Below are 16876 nucleotides of genomic sequence, written 5' to 3'. Positions count from 1 at the left end.
TGCACAGCCATGTCAAGGAAATCCATGTCCACATCTGCTTCCCTAGAAACGGCGTGACCCAACAGTTGCTTGTATGCTTCGGTGAAGATCTCCTCCTTCCTTTCTTGCTGGGATATCAGTTCTCCATTATGTCTAATATGAGGGATGGAATTCTTAGACCTCCTTCCGTTTGCCACTGCTTGGAAGAGTTTAGTATTGGCATCACCCTCTCGGATCCATGTCAGACGAGAACGCTATCTTTCAATGGTACGTTGGAGGGAGGCAAGCCCCAAGACCGAGTGCTTGAGGGTTCTCCTCAACCATCTCTCCCTCCAATTTAGCACTCGGGCCTCCATAGCTCTGTCCAGCCTAAGAATGATGTAGTTTGCCACAGCAAACTGAACTTTGATGTTCCCAATCTTCCTTTGACCCCAGGCTTGAAGGGCGGATGCGGTATTCCTAAGTAACATGTCAAGCCTCTTGAATGGATCGACGATAACATCTTCACACACCCATGCATCTTTAACAACCTGCTCAAATCCTTCCAGTCGAGTCCAGAACAACTCAAAACGAAACCTTCGCTTCGGGCAGAAAGGGGCCGAAGTGGAAAGATGGAGCGGCGCGTGATCCGAGATGTTGGTGGAGAGGGCTTGGAGTAGCAAATCCGGGAAACTAAGCTCCCAATCAACAGAGACAAGCACCCGATCGATCTTAGTCATAACCACCTGTTCTCTCTCGTTAGACCACGTGAATCGCCTACCATGCATATATATCTCTTTAAGTTCGTTGTTATCCATAAACGATTTGAACTTCCTCATCATGCTCCTATTAAGGTTCAAATTTCTTTTCTCCTCGGCTTTGATGATCATGTTGAAGTCTCCAAGCACCATCCAGGGGCCCGGAGACACGTCCCTTCTAAGCTGAAGATCCACGAGGAACTGGGTTTTTAGCTCGTCACCTTGGGGTCCGTACACAACCGACAACCACCATTCGAAGCCATCTTTGTTACGCACCAAGCCCGAGAGGAAGTTAGTATGCCGGGTGATGTTGTTGATCACCAAGAGCGAACTGTCCCAACCCAAAAGGATACCACCCCTAGTGTCCGAAGCAGGCAAGTAGGCGAAACCATCAAATGATGGTCCGATGCATTGCATTACCAAATAAGAATCGAAAGCTTCAAGCTTGGTTTCTTGAAGACATACAAGGTTGACCTTCGCCGCGACTACAAACTCCCTAACTGCATTTCTTTTGGCGGGGTTGTTGAGCCCTCTCACGTTCCAACAAAAAAATTGAGGGTTCCAATCCATGAAACCAGAAGCACACCCACACCAACGGGGACAAGCGACCTCAAGCCATGCCCAACAACACCGTAGTGTCGGAGCTCACCTCCGGAGCCGGTAGCATCTCCTTACCAAACAGTGTCGCGATCACTCTCACATGTTGTTCCCTCAAAGGGGAGTCGAAGAGCTCGGCCAACTCCGCAATCGTGTCGTCATTGCAATCCAAATCCTCCGGAACCAGCCCTAACGCTCTCATAAGCACGTTCTCAGCCTGTGTGGCCTTGGATTTCCCAGCCGAAGCCCTCTTGGCGCGGCGTGTCGTCCTTCGGGGGGTGAAAGGCTCGGCTTCCGGCCTCAGAGAGGACTGCACCTCAAGAACAAGAGGAGGGGCCAACTTTCTTACCAGCGCGTTACAGAACCATTTAAGCTTTCCGAAAGCAATCACCTCCTGGAGTGTCATGCCCCCATCTCCCTCCGGAATCCGAGTTTGCATGGCCTGGTTAATGTTCAGAATCACCTGAACCAACGCGCGCTCCTAAGAGGGCGCCACTTGTAACTGCACGTCCGCACATGCAGGGGAAGTCTCCCCAATTATTAGCGTATCCACCTGCCGCACCGAAAACGCCACCGGATTTGTCTCCACGCCCGAGCCAACCAGTAGCTCCGGAATCAATGGCACGTCCACCAAAGCCTCCGCACCAGAGCCCTGCGCCAATCCAGGAACCTCTCAGGTGGGTCCACCACGATCTCGCCAGGGGGCACGACAGGCACAGAAGCCAAGCTAGGGGGATGGGCACATCAGATGACCCCACGAGCCTCTCAGAACACGCCAAGGTGGGTTCCACCAGATCCTGAGCCACCTCGGGGCCTGTAACGCCCCGAGACCGACGGTTCAGAAGACTTCCATTTTCTCGTGATCACTGTGTGTTCCTTCTGGTGCTTTCTCTTTTATTTTTGCATTGCATCATGTCATCATGCCATCATGTCATTAATCTTTGCATAAAAACTCAACTAAATAAATTGCATGGATCTTCGATCCATTTAAATCGAGGGAATTCACATGGTGATTTCTCTTTATAACATATCCTCCTAATATTTATGGAGCTATTATAAATATTCCATTAGTTTGGAATTAACCGGAACACACTTGCAAAATAATTCCCATGCCTATTTCCACTTCAAGTTTCACCTCCAAGCTTTGCCAACAATTCTTTTCCCTCTTATCGAGGCCCTTCCTAAATGTTCAACATTTTGGACACTTTGTAATCCTACTCCTTGTTCAAACCATTTGAATTAAATCCAAATGCATTTGAATTTAAACCGTGCAATCTTACCCACTCTGTTTTTCTTGGAACGAGCATATTTTGTGAGTCCGGGAAAATTATCTGCCTGCCCAAATTCTATCTCTACCTTCCGTTCTTCTTCTTTTCTTCTTTGACATTTTTCTGTTTTTTTTGGAAAAGAAGAAGAAGGAGAGCAGCCACAGCACGGCCTTCTCCCAGCAGTCAGCCCAGGCCACCGCGGCCTCCCGCAGCCCACCACCAGACCTAGGCCCAGCCACCGCACCCCTACCACACCCATCGCCCGATCCCCATCTCTCCCTTCGTTCTCCTCCTGCGCCGCCACACACCCATCGCCCGATCCCCATCTCCCTCTCGTCTCCTCCCTGCGCCGTCACTCACACACACGCACGCATCGAGCCAGGGAGAGGAGCTCCCTTCTGCTCGCACCCTCCATGGCGCTGCCTTGCTGCTCCCTCCAGCGCCCAAGCCTCCTCCTCTGCTTCGCCCCCTCCTCTGCTCCCTCAGCCATGGCGCTCCACCGTCCCTTGTCTCGCCCGCGTCGGCAACCAGCAGTAGGTCGCCACTCCGCGCCGTCCGTGAGCGCCTGCAGCTCGCGTCTCCACCCGTCGTCGCTGCCTCGTGTGCTCATCAGCGAGCAGCAGACCCGAGCGCCCGTAGCCTTGTGCGCTCGTGCAAGCTGCCCAGTCCTACTGCGGCAACCTCCAGCCGCGCCCGTCCTGGAGCTCGTCCGCCTCCTCAAGCCGCCGCCCTAGCCTCGGTTCTGGCAAGTTCCCGTGCGCCCTCGCCCCTGCCGTCCCCGCGCCTTGCTGCCTCCTAGAGTGCCGCGCGAGACCGCCGTGCCTAGTTCCCGCCGCTGCCGCCAAGTCCCTGCTTCGCGCCCCTGTTGCTGTTGACGCCAAGTCCAACAGTCATCGAGCGTGGATTCGCCATGTACAACTACTGACACCCGTGGATTTCACCAAGTACCTCTACCGACGACCGAGACCCTGGTTTCGACAGGTTCCTCACGGCGACCCTGAACATCTACGGGATATGTACGACTTCGAACCGTGTACCACGATGAACATGTACGGCTACACGACGACCCGCCAAGACCCTGAACAACTACCGCCGCCGTGTACAACTACTCCCACTAACGTCGCGAGTACGACTACTTCCACTACAGCCCGTGTACCCCTACATCCCGTCGAACTTGATCCATTCCGAAAATGCACGCTTCGAAGGTATAACCCCGAGACGCCGCCCTTGAACGAATGCATGTTGTATGAGATGCTCGTGTTTGCACCGTGTCCGAATTGTCACTCGTTTCCATGCCACTAACCCGTGGGAACCCGGTTGCCGGGATCACCCCACCATCTTGCATGACACGCTCACGCCACGCTTCCTTTTGCGCCGGTATTTCCATTAGCTACCGGAACCGATATGTTGCCGTGGCATCATTTTTGGATTCGTCGCCGTGGCACCCTTTCTTCCACCACGGTGACAAATGCTCTTATCATGCCCCATATCTTATTATAACAACATTTTCATAAAATTGCTTAAAAAGCTTGCATATGTCATTCGCATCATGATAACAACATTTAAATGTTACAATTGATGTTTGCATTAAAATTGCTAAATGACATGAGGATTTTCCGGAATTATTGTTTGTTGTTCCGGCCTCATTTAAATTGCCTAGATAGTTAGTTTACTTATGCTTCACCTCTTGCCATGTTGATCAACATTTAATATTGTTGGGTACATAACCAAGAGAACTAAACAATTGATGTGGTGTTTCGTCAATATGCAACTCGTTGCATATTGAGCTCCACTTAACTTGTAGTTTCGTTTGTGCACTTTGCCATGCCATGCCTCACTAAACCAGACATGCATCATACTTGATTGTGCATCGTGCCATGTTTATGATTGTGTGTTTACTATGTTGTTTGTTTCTTTCCGGTTTGCTTCTCTCGTTAGCTTCAGTTTCGTTCCGGAGTTGTGAGGATTCGTTCGTCTACGTCCATTTGTCTTCATGGACTCGTTCTTCTTCCTTGTGGGATTTCAGGCAAGATGACCATACCTCGAAATCACTTCTATCTTTGCTTGCTAGTTGTTCGCTCTATTGCTATGTCGCGCTACCTACCACTTGGTTATCAAGCCTCCCAAATTGCCATGAACCTCTAACCTTTGTCACCCTTCCTAGCAAACCGTTGTTTGGCTATGTTACCGCTCTAGCTCAGCCCCTCTTATAGCGTTGCTAGCTGCGGGTGAAGATGAAGTTTGTTCCTAGTTGGAACATGGATATTTTGGGATATCACAATATCTATTATATATTTGATTAATGCATCTATATACTTGGTAAAGGGTGGAAGGCTCGGCCTTATGCCTGGTGTTTTGTTCCACTCTTGCCGCCCTAGTTTCCGTCATACCGGTGTTATGTTCCTTGATTTTGCGTTCCTAACGCGGTTGGGTGATTTATGGGACCCCTTGACAGTTCGCTTTGAATAAAACTCTTCCAGCAAGGCCCAACCTTGGTTTTACATTTGCCTCACCCAGCCTTTTTCCCTTGGGAGTCGCGCTCCCGAGGGTCATCTTATTTTACCCCCCCCCCCCGGGTTAGTGCTCCTCGGAGTGTTGGTCCAAACTTGAGCCCTTTGCAGCGCCACCTCGGGGAAACTTGAGGTCTGGTTTTAGTTGTACGGACTGCTCATCCGGTGTGCCCTGAGAATGAGATATGTGCAGCTCCTATCGGGATTTGTCGGCACATTTGGGCGGCTTTGCTGGTTTTGTTTTACCATCGTCAAAATGTCTTGTAACCGGGATTCCGAGACTAATCGGGTCTTCCCGGGAGAAGGAATATCCTTCGTTGACCGTGAGAGCTTATAATGGGCTAAGTTGGGACACCCCTGCAGGGTATTATCTTTCGAAAGCCGTGCCCGCGGTTATGTGGTAGATGGGAATTTGTTAATATCCGGTTGTAGAGAACTTGACACTTGACCTTAATTAAAACGCATCAACCGCGTGTGTAGCCGTGATGGTCTCTTCTCGGCGGAGTCCGGGAAGTGAACACGGTTTCTGGGTTATGTTTGACGTAAGTAGGAGTTCAGGATCACTTCTTGATCATTGCTAGTTCACGTCCGTTCCTTTGCTTCTCTTATCGCTCTTGTTTGCGTAACTTAGCCACCATACTTGCTTAGTCGCTGCTGCAACCTCACCACTTTACCCCTTTCCTACCCTTAAGCTTAAATAGTCTTGATCTCGTGGGTGTGAGATTGCTGAGTCCTCGTGACTCACAGATACTTCCAAAACAGTTCCAGGTGCCGATGATACCAGTGCAGGTGACGCAACCGAGCTCAAGTGGGAGCTCGATGAAGATCTTGTTCGTTGTGTTGTTTCTTTTCATTTTGATCAGTAGTGGTGCCCAGTTGGGAAGATCAGGGATCTAGCAGTTGGGTTATCTTCTTTTCTTTTGGCTTTGAACGTAGTCGGTCTATGAGTGTACTCTGATTGATGTATGATTTATTTATGTATTGTCTGAAGTGGCGATTGTAAGCCAACTCTTTATCCCATTCTTGTTCATTACATCGGATTGTGTGAAGATGACCCTTCTTGCGACAAAAACCACAATGCGGTTATGCCTCTAAGTCGTGCCTCGAAACGTGGGAGATATAGCCGCATCATGGGTGTTACAGGGCCCGCCTGCAGTGTCCGTGGAGAACCGCGCTCCAGCAACCCAGACTGACCCACCAATCCACAGTTCAGCGTATCAGTCTCCCTGGACCCCACAAACGGAGCCTGGCCAATGGGCGCCGATTCCAGAATCACGACTGTCCCCTGACGCACCGGGCCCTCCTCCGACACCCTCGGGGTAAGAGACGCAAGCTGGCAGCTGCACCTCATCCAGCCGAGGCGGGCCCTGCGGCGAGACACAATCCGGGGCACGCGGGGGCGAGGCAGCGGTGGTGGCGCCCTCCCGATTCAAAATACCGTCGCTATCTCGAACAGCCACCTCTTCCCGGCCAGTCGCCCTTCCCAGATGGTCAAAAGCAGAAAGGCGGGTTGATAGCCTATCCTGCACCAAAGTCACTGGCCCACCTGACGCTGTTGGGGATCGTAGCAGAATTTTAAAATTTCCTACGCATCACCAAGATCCATCTATGGAGTATACTAGCAACGAGGGGAAAGGAGTGCATCTACATACCCTTGTAGATCGCAAGCGGAAGCGTTCCAATGAACGGGGTTGATGGAGTCGTACTCGCCGTGATCCAAATCACCGATGACCGAGTGCCGAACGGACGACACCTCCGCGTTCAACACACGTACGGAGCAGCGACGTCTCCTCCTTCTTGATCCAGCAAGGGGGAAGGAGAGGTTGATGGAGATCCAGCAGCACGACGGCGTGGTGGTGGATGTAGCGGGATCTCGGCAGGGCTTCGCCAAGCTTCTGCGAGAGGGAGAGGTGTTGCAGGGGGAGAGGGAGGCGCCAGGGGCTGTGGTACTGCTGCCCTCCCTCCCCCCACTATATATAGGCCCCTCTGGGAGGGGGGCGCCGGCCTGGATCCCATCTAAAGGGGGGGGCGGCGGCCAGGGGGGAAACTTGCCCCCCAAGGCAAGTGGGGCGCCCCCCACCCCTAGGGTTTTCAACCCTAGGCGCAGGGGCAGGCCCAAGGGGGGCGCCCCAGCCCACTAAGGGTTGGTTCCCTTCCCACTTCAGCCCATGGGGCCCTCCGGGATAGGTGGCCCCACCCGATGGACCCCCGGGACCCTTCCGGTGGTCCCGGTACAATACCGATAACCCCCGAAACTTACCCGGTGGCCGAAACTTGACTTCCTATATATAATTCTTCACCTCTGGACCATTCCGGAACTCCTCGTGACGTCTGGGATCTCATCCGGGACTCCGAACAACTTTCGGGTTTCCGCATACTCATATGTCTACAACCCTAGCATCACCGAACCTTAAGTGTGTAGACCCTACGGGTTCGGGAGACATGCAGACATGACCGAGACGCCTCTCCGGTCAATAACCAACAGCGGGATCTGGATACCCATGTTAGCTCCCACATGTTCCACGATGATCTCATCGGATGAACCACAATGTCGAGGATTCAATCAATCCCGTATTCAATTCCCTTTGTCCATCGGTATGTTACTTGCCCGAGATTCGATCGTCGGTATCCCAATACCTTGTTCAATCTCGTTACCGGCAAGTCTCTTTACTCGTACCGTAATGCATGATCCCGTGGCTAACTCCTTAGTCACATTGAGCTCATTATGATGATGCATTACCGAGTGGGCCCAGAGATACCTCTCCGTCACACGGAGTGACAAATCCCAGTCTCGATCCGTGCCAACCCAACAAACACTTTCGGAGATACCCGTAGTGTACCTTTATAGTCACCCAGTTACGTTGTGACGTTTGGCACACCCAAAGCACTCCTACGGCATCCGGGAGTTGCACGATCTCATGGTCTAAGGAAATGATACTTGACATTGGAAAAGCTCTAGCAAACGAACTACACGATCTTTTGTGCTATGCTTAGGGTTGGGTCTTGTCCATCACATCATTCTCCTAATGATGTGATCCCGTTATCAATGACATCCAATGTCCATAGTCAGGAAACCCATGACTATCTGTTGATCAATGAGCTAGTCAACTAGAGGCTTACTAGGGACACGTTGTGGTCTATGTATTCACACATGTATTACGATTTCCGGATAATACAATTATAGCATGAACAATAGACAATTATCATGAACAAAGAAATATAATAATAACCATTTATTATTGCCTCTAGGGCATATTTCCAACAGTCTCCCACTTGCACTAGAGTCGATAATCTAGTTACATTGTGATGAATCGAACACCCATAGCGTTCTGGTGTTGATCATGTTTTGCTCTAGGGAGAGGTTTAGTCAACGGATCTGCTACATTCAGGTCCGTATGTACTTTACAAATATCTATGTCTCCATTCTGAACACTTTCACGTATGGAGTTGAAGCAACGCTTGATATGCCTGGTCTTCCTGTGAAACCTGGGCTCCTTGGCAACGGCAATAGCTCCAGTGTTGTCATAGAAGAGAGTCATCGGGCCCGACGCATTGGGAATCACCCCTAGGTCGGTAATGAACTCCTTTATCCAGACTGCTTCCTGTGCTGCCTCTGAGGCCGCGATGTACTCCGCTTCACATGTAGATCCCGCCACGACGCTTTGCTTGCAACTGCACCAGCTTACTGCTCCTCCATTCAAAATATACATGTATCCGGTTTGTGACTTCGAGTCATCCAGATCTGTGTCGAAGCTAGCATCGACGTAACCCTTTACGACGAGCTCTTCGTCACCTCCATAAACGAGAAACATATCCTTAGACCTCTTCAGGTACTTCAGGATATTATTAACCGCTGTCCAGTGTTCCATGCCGGGATTACTTTGGTACCTTCCTACCAAACTTACAGCAAGGTTTACATCAGGTCTGGTACACAGCATGGCATACATAATAGACCCTTTGGCCGAGGCATAGGGGATGACACTCATCTTTTCTCTATCTTCTGCCGTGGTCGGGCATTGAGCCGTGCTCAATTGCACACCTTGCAATACAGGCAAGAACCCCTTCTTGGACTGATCCATATTGAACTTCTTCAATATCTTGTCAAGGTACGTACTCTGTGAAAGACCAATGAGGCGTCTTGATCTATCTCTATAGATCTTGATGCCTAATATATAAGCAGCTTCTCCAAGGTCCTTCATTGAAAAACACTTATTCAAATAGGCCTTTATACTTTCCAAGAATTCTATATCATTTCCCATCAATAGTATGTCATCCACATATAATATGAGAAATGCTACAGAGCTCCCACTCACTTTCTTGTAAACACTGGCTTCTCCATAAGTCTGTGTAAACCCAAACGCTTTGATCATCTCATCAAAGCGAATGTTCCAACTCCGAGATGCTTGCACCAGCCCATAGATTGAGTGCTGGAGCTTGCATACTTTGTTAGCATTCTTAGGATTGACAAAACCTTCCGGCTGCATCATATACAATTCTTCCTTAAGGAAGCCGTTAAGGAATGCCGTTTTGACGTCCATCTGCCATATCTCATAATCATAGTATGCGGCAATTGCTAACATGATTCGGACGGACTTCAGCTTCGCTACGGGTGAGAAAGTCTCATCGTAGTCAACCCCTTGAACTTGTCGATAACCCTTAGCGACAAGTCGAGCCTTATAGATGGTCACATTACCATCCGCGTCTGTCTTCTTCTTAAAGATCCATTTATTTTCTATGGCTCGCCGATCATCGGGCAAGTCAGTCAAAGTCCATACTTTGTTTTCATACATGGATCCTATCTCAGATTTCATGGCTTCTAGCCATTTGTCGGAATCCGGGCCCGCCATCGCTTCTTCATAGTTCGAAGGTTCACCGTTGTCTAACAACATGATTTCCAGGACAGGGTTGCCGTACCACTCTGGTGCGGAACGTGTCCTTGTGGACCTACGAAGTTCAGCAGTAACTTGATCCGAAGCTTCATGATCATCATCATTAACTTCCTCCCCAGTCGGTGTAGGCACCACAGGAACATCTTCCCGCGCTGCGCTACTTTCCGGTTCGGAAGGGGTGACTATCACCTCATCAAGTTCCACTTTCCTCCCACTCAATTCTTTCGAGAGAAACTCTTTCTCCAGAAAGGACCCGTTCTTGGCAACAAAGATCTTGCCTTTGGATCTGAGGTAGAAGGTATACCCAATGGTTTCCTTAGGGTATCCTATGAAGACGCATTTTTCCGACTTGGGTTCGAGCTTTTCAGGTTGAAGTTTCTTGACATAAGCATCGCATCCCCAAACTTTTAGAAACGACAGCTTAGGTTTCTTCCCAAACCATAATTCATACGGTGTCGTCTCAACGGATTTCGACGGAGCCCTATTTAAAGTGAATGCGGCAGTCTCTAAAGCATAGCCCCAAAATGAGAGCGGTAAATCGGTAAGAGACATCATAGATCGCACCATATCCAATAGAGTGCGATTACGACGTTTGGACACACCTTTCGTTGAGGTGTTCCAGGCGGCGTGAGTTGTGAAACGATTCCACATTTCTTTAAGTCCGTACCGAATTCGTCACTTAAATATTCTCCACCACGATCTGATCGTAAGAACTTTATTTTCCTGTCACGTTGATTCTCAACCTCACTCTGAAATTCCTTGAACTTTTCAAAGGTTTCAGACTTGTGTTTCATTAGGTAGACATACCCATATCTACTTAAGTCATCAGTGAGAGTGAGAACATAACGATATCCTCCGCGAGCCTGAACACTCATTGGACCGCACACATCGGTATGTATGATTTCCAATAAGTTGGTTGCTCGCTCCATTGTTCCGGAGAACGGAGTCTTGGTCATCTTACCCATGAGGCATGGTTCGCACGTGTCAAATGATTCGTAATCAAGAGACTCCAAAAGTCCATCTGCATGGAGCTTCTTCATGCGTTTGACACCAATGTGACCAAGGCGGCAGTGCCACAAGTATGTGGGACTATCGTTATCAACTTTACATCTTTTGGTATTCACACTATGAATATGTGTAACATCACATTCGAGATTCATCAAGAATAAACCATTGACCAGCGGGGCATGACCATAAAACATATCTCTCATATAAATAGAACAACCATTATTCTCGGATTTAAATGAGTAGCCATCTCGAATTAAACGAGATCCAGATACAATGTTCATGCTCAAAGCTGGCACTAAATAACAATTATTGAGGTTTAAAACTAATCCCGTAGGTAAATGCAGAGGTAGCGTGCCGACGGCGATCACATCGACCTTGGAACCATTCCCGACGCGCATCGTCACCTCGTCCTTTGCCAGTCTCCGCTTATTCCGCAGTTCCTGTTTTGAGTTACAAATATGAGCAACCGCACCGGTATCAAATACCCAGGAGCTACTACGAGTACTGGTAAGGTACACATCAATTACATGTATATCACATATACCTTTGGTGTTGCCGGCCTTCTTGTCCGCTAAGTATTTGGGGCAGTTCCGCTTCCAGTGACCACTTCCCTTGCAATAAAAGCACTCAGTCTCAGGCTTGGGTCCATTCTTCGACTTCTTCCCGGCAACTGGCTTACCGGGCGCGGCAACTCCCTTGCCGTCCTTCTTGAAGTTCTTCTTACCCTTGCCTTTCTTGAACTTAGTGGTTTTATTCACCATCAACACTTGATGTTCCTTTCTGATCTCCACCTCCGCTGATTTCAGCATTGAATATACCTCAGGAATGGTCTTTTCCATCCCCTGCATATTGAAGTTCATCACAAAGCTCTTGTAGCTCGGTGGAAGCGACTGAAGGATTCTGTCAATGACCGCGTCATCCGGGAGATTAACTCCCAGCTGAGACAAGCGGTTGTGTAACCCAGACATTCTGAGTATGTGCTCACTAACAGAACTATTTTCCTCCATTTTACAGCTGAAGAACTTGTCGGAGACTTCATATCTCTCGACCCGGGCATGAGCTTGGAAAACCATTTTCAGCTCTTCGAACATCTCATATGCTCCATGTTTCTCAAAACGCTTTTGGAGACCCGGTTCTAAGCTGTAAAGCATGCCGCACTGAACGAGGGAGTAATCATCAGCACATGATTGCCAAGCGTTCATAACGTCTTGGTTCTCTGGGATTGGTGCTTCACCTAGCGGTGCTTCTAGGACATAATCTTTCTTGGCAGCTATGAGGATGATCCTCAGGTTCCGGACCCAGTCCGTATAGTTGCTGCCATCATCTTTCAGCTTGGTTTTCTCTAGGAACGCGTTGAAGTTGAGGACAACGTGGGCCATTTGATCTACAAGACATATTGTAAAGATTTTAGACTAAGTTCATGATAATTAAGTTCATCTAATCAAATTATTCAATGAACTCCCACTCAGATAGACATCCCTCTGGTCATCTAAGTGAAACATGATCCGAGTTAACTAGGCCGTGTCCGATCATCACGTGAGACGGACTAGTCAAGATCGGTGAACATCTCCATGTTGATCGTATCTTCTATACGACTCATGCTCGACCTTTCGGTCTTCCGTGTTCCGAGGCCATGTCTGTACATGCTAGGCTCGTCAAGTCAACCTAAGTGTATTGCGTGTGTTCCGAGGCCATGTCTGTACATGCTAGGCTCGTCAACACCCGTTGTATGCGAACGTTAGAATCTATCACACCCGATCATCACGTGGTGCTTCGAAACAACGAAACTTCGCAACGGTGCACAGTTAGGGTGAACACTTTCTTGAAATTATTATTAGGGATCATCTTACTTACTACCGTCGTTCTAAGCAAATAAGATGCAAAACATGATAAACATCTCATGCAATCAAATAGTGACATGATATGGCCAATATCATTTTGCTCCTTTGATCTCCATCTTCGGGGCGCCATGATCATCTTCGTGACCGGCATGACACCATGATCTCCATCATTGTGTCTTCATGAAGTTGTCACGCCAACGATTACTTCTACTTCTATGGCTAACGCGTTTAGCAATAAAGTAAAGTAATTTACATGGCGTTATTCAATGACACGCAGGTCATACAAAATAATAAAGACAACTCCTATGGCTCCTGCCGGTTGTCATACTCATCGACATGCAAGTCGTGATTCCTATTACAAGAATATGATCAATCTCATACATCACATATATCATTCATCACATCTTCTGGCCATATCACATCACAAGGCACATGCTGCAAAAACAAGTTAGACGTCCTCTAATTGTTGTTGCAAGTTTTTACGTGGCTTGTATAGGTTTCTAGCAAGAACGTTTCTTACCTACGTAAAACCACAACGTGATATGCCAATTTCTATTTACCCTTCATAAGGACCCTTTTCATCGAATCCGTTCCGACTAAAGTGGGAGAGACAGACACCCGCTAGCCACCTTATGCAACTAGTGCATGTCAGTCGGTGGAACCTGTCTCACGTAAGCGTACGTGTAAGGTCGGTCCGGGCCGCTTCATCCCACAATACCGCCGAAACAAGATAAGACTAGTAGTGGCAAGAAAAATTGACAACATCTACGCCCACAACTGCTTTGTGTTCTACTCGTGCATAGTAACTACGCATAGGCCTGGCTCATGATGCCACTGTTGGGGATCGTAGCAGAATTTTAAAATTTCCTACGCATCACCAAGATCCATCTATGGAGTATACTAGCAATGAGGGGAAAGGAGTGCATCTACATACCCTTGTAGATCGTGAGCGGAAGCGTTCCAATGAACGGGGTTGATGGAGTCGTACTCGCCGTGATCCAAATCACCGATGACCGAGTGCCGAACGGACGGCACCTCCGCGTTCAACACACGTACGGAGCAGCGACGTCTCCTCCTTCTTGATCCAGCAAGGGGGAAGGAGAGGTTGATGGAGATCCAGCAGCACGACGGCGTGGTGGTGGATGTAGCGGGATCTCGGCAGGGCTTCGCCAAGCTTCTGCGAGAGGGAGAGGTGTTGCAGGGGGAGAGGGAGGCGCCAGGGGCTGTGGTACTGCTGCCCTCCCTCCCCGCCACTATATATAGGCCCCTGGGGCCCTGGGAGGGGGGGCGGCGGCCAGGGGGGAAACTTGCCCCCCCAAGGCAAGTGGGGCGCCCCCCACCCCTAGGGTTTTCCAACCCTAGGCGCAGGGGGCAGGCCCAAGGGGGGCGCCCCAGCCCACTAAGGGTTGGTTCCCTTCCCACTTCAGCCCATGGGGCCCTCCGGGATAGGTGGCCCCACCCGGTGGACCCCCGGGACCCTTCCGGTGGTCCCGGTACAATACCGATAACCCCCGAAACTTTCCCGGTGGCCGAAACTTGACTTCCTATATATAATTCTTCACCTCCGGACCATTCCGGAACTCCTCGTGACGTCCGGGATCTCATCCGGGACTCCGAACAACTTTCGGGTTTCCGCATACTCATATCTCTACAACCCTAGCGTCACCGAACCTTAAGTGTGTGTAGACCCTACGGGTTCGGGAGACATGCAGACATGACCGAGACGCCTCTCCGGTCAATAACCAACAGCGGGATCTGGATACCCATGTTAGCTCCCACATGTTCCACGATGATCTCATCGGATGAACCACGATGTCGAGGATTCAATCAATCCCGTATTCAATTCCCTTTGTCAATCGGTATGTTACTTGCCCGAGATTCGATCGTCGGTATCCCAATACCTTGTTCAATCTCGTTACCGGCAAGTCTCTTTACTCGTACCGTAATGCATGATCCCGTGGCTAACTCCTTAGTCACATTGAGCTCATTATGATGATGCATTACCGAGTGGGCCCAGAGATACCTCTCCGTCACACGGAGTGACAAATCACAGTCTCGATCCATGCCAACCCAACAAACACTTTCGGAGATACCCGTAGTGTACCTTTATAGTCACCCAGTTACGTTGTGACGTTTGGCACACCCAAAGCACTCCTACGGCATCCGGGAGTTGCACGATCTCATGGTCTAAGGAAATGATACTTGACATTGGAAAAGCTCTAGCAAACGAACTACACGATCTTTTGTGCCATGCTTAGGGTTGGGTCTTGTCCATCACATCATTCTCCTAATGATGTGATCCCGTTATCAATGACATCCAATGTCCATAGTCAGGAAACCCATGACTATCTGTTGATCAACGAGCTAGTCAACTAGAGGCTTACTAGGGACACGTTGTGGTCTATGTATTCACACATGTATTACGATTTCCGGATAATACAATTATAGCATGAACAATAGACAATTATCATGAACAAAGAAATATAATAATAACCATTTATTATTGCCTCTAGGGCATATTTCCAACAGACGCACCCACATGTTGCACCGGATCCAATGGAGGAAGCTGCCAGGCCACCGGCTGCCGGCCACCCGCCACAACTACAGCGAACGTTCGGCCACCTGCCGCCTCCGCACAGCCGTGCGAGTTATCCCCACGCATGTCTCTCACCTCGAACTGCCAGTCGCACCGGCGCGTGGAGGCGCCACCACCCATGTCCAAATCAGAGCCGGGAAGCCCGCTCTGCCCACTGCCCGAGGAGGCGCCGGTGAGGAACCATGGCTCCTCCCCATCGGGGAAGGTGGTGACCGCGGCCAGATGAATCAACACCCTATACTGCAAAGTCTTTGGCTGATAAACCTCCCGCTGCTCCTCCGGCTCCAGCACCGCCAACCATTTGCGAGTAGGGATCGCCTCCGGGTCCGCTGTCCAGGCAAGCAGCTTGAAAGAGGCCAGGTCAGACCGCGACGAGGTCTCCAGCGCGATGGACTCGATGAAGCACGAGCCGCCCAAGAGACTTTCAACCACCTCGAGCTCCCAAGCGTGGGGGGGTGCCTTCCAACTCCAAACTGACCCTGATCCGGAGCGCCGCGAACACCACCTGGTTCTGTCGAATCCACCTCCTGAATGCAAGCCTGATCCCTCTGAACTCCAACACCGGCTGCAAACCAACACTGGCTCGATCCTCCTGCCTCGCAAACACCACCAAGAAATCCTTCGGCATGAACCTGTGAACGGACACTCTATCCGGCGAGACACCACGCTTCTCATGCAGCGCCTGCAGCACCAGCTCCGGCGAGAGCTCCGACCTGTCTCCATTGCAATACACGACCATGGCGTTCTGGAGACGCCCCTCGAGCTCCACCATAGCCCTCGAACGCCTGACAACACATAGCTCAGCCGGCGCCATCTCCAGATCAGGGGCGATCACCAGACGAGGATCCGCCGGGCGGGGCCAGACCGCCGCGCCGCAACGCCCGGGAGCGACGAAGAAGGAGGCGGCAACGCACGCGACGCCGAGTGGCTTGGCCTGGACGGACCCGAGCGATCTCCCACGAGCCTGAAGCGCCTCTTGCCACCTTGGCAGCAGCGTCGCGCCTGAGCTCCTCCACCGGCGACGGACTGCGCGGCCTCTTGCACTGGCTGGCGACGTGACCGGACAACCCGCAACGGAGGCACACCACCTTGTTCGTGCAGTCCTTCAGAAAAGTGGCCCTTCTCGAGACACTTGAAGCATCTGTCCCGCATCTCCGGCGAGACCTCCTTGCGGCCGGGCGAAGGGCGCCGGGGAATCTCCACCGACGGCCGCTCCTCGAGGCGGCGCTTCCAAAGCGTCCGCTTTGAGGCAGGCGCTTCCTGCCATGGCGAGATCCGCCGCGACGGGCCGCCCTCGAGACCCGCCTCCGGCCGAACCGCGGGGTCCCCGCCCCCAACCGAGCTCTCCGACGCCGACGCCGACAAGAGGCCAAGACCAGAGACGACCGGACGCTCCCCCTGGAAAGCCGAGGTGACGGAGCGAGGACTGGATCCCATGGCGCAACGCGGGG

The sequence above is a fragment of the Triticum aestivum genome, chromosome 2D (genome assembly GCF_018294505.1).
Source record: "Triticum aestivum cultivar Chinese Spring chromosome 2D, IWGSC CS RefSeq v2.1, whole genome shotgun sequence".
NCBI lineage: Eukaryota > Viridiplantae > Streptophyta > Magnoliopsida > Poales > Poaceae > Triticum > Triticum aestivum.
This window is presented reverse-complemented; position numbering follows the sequence as displayed.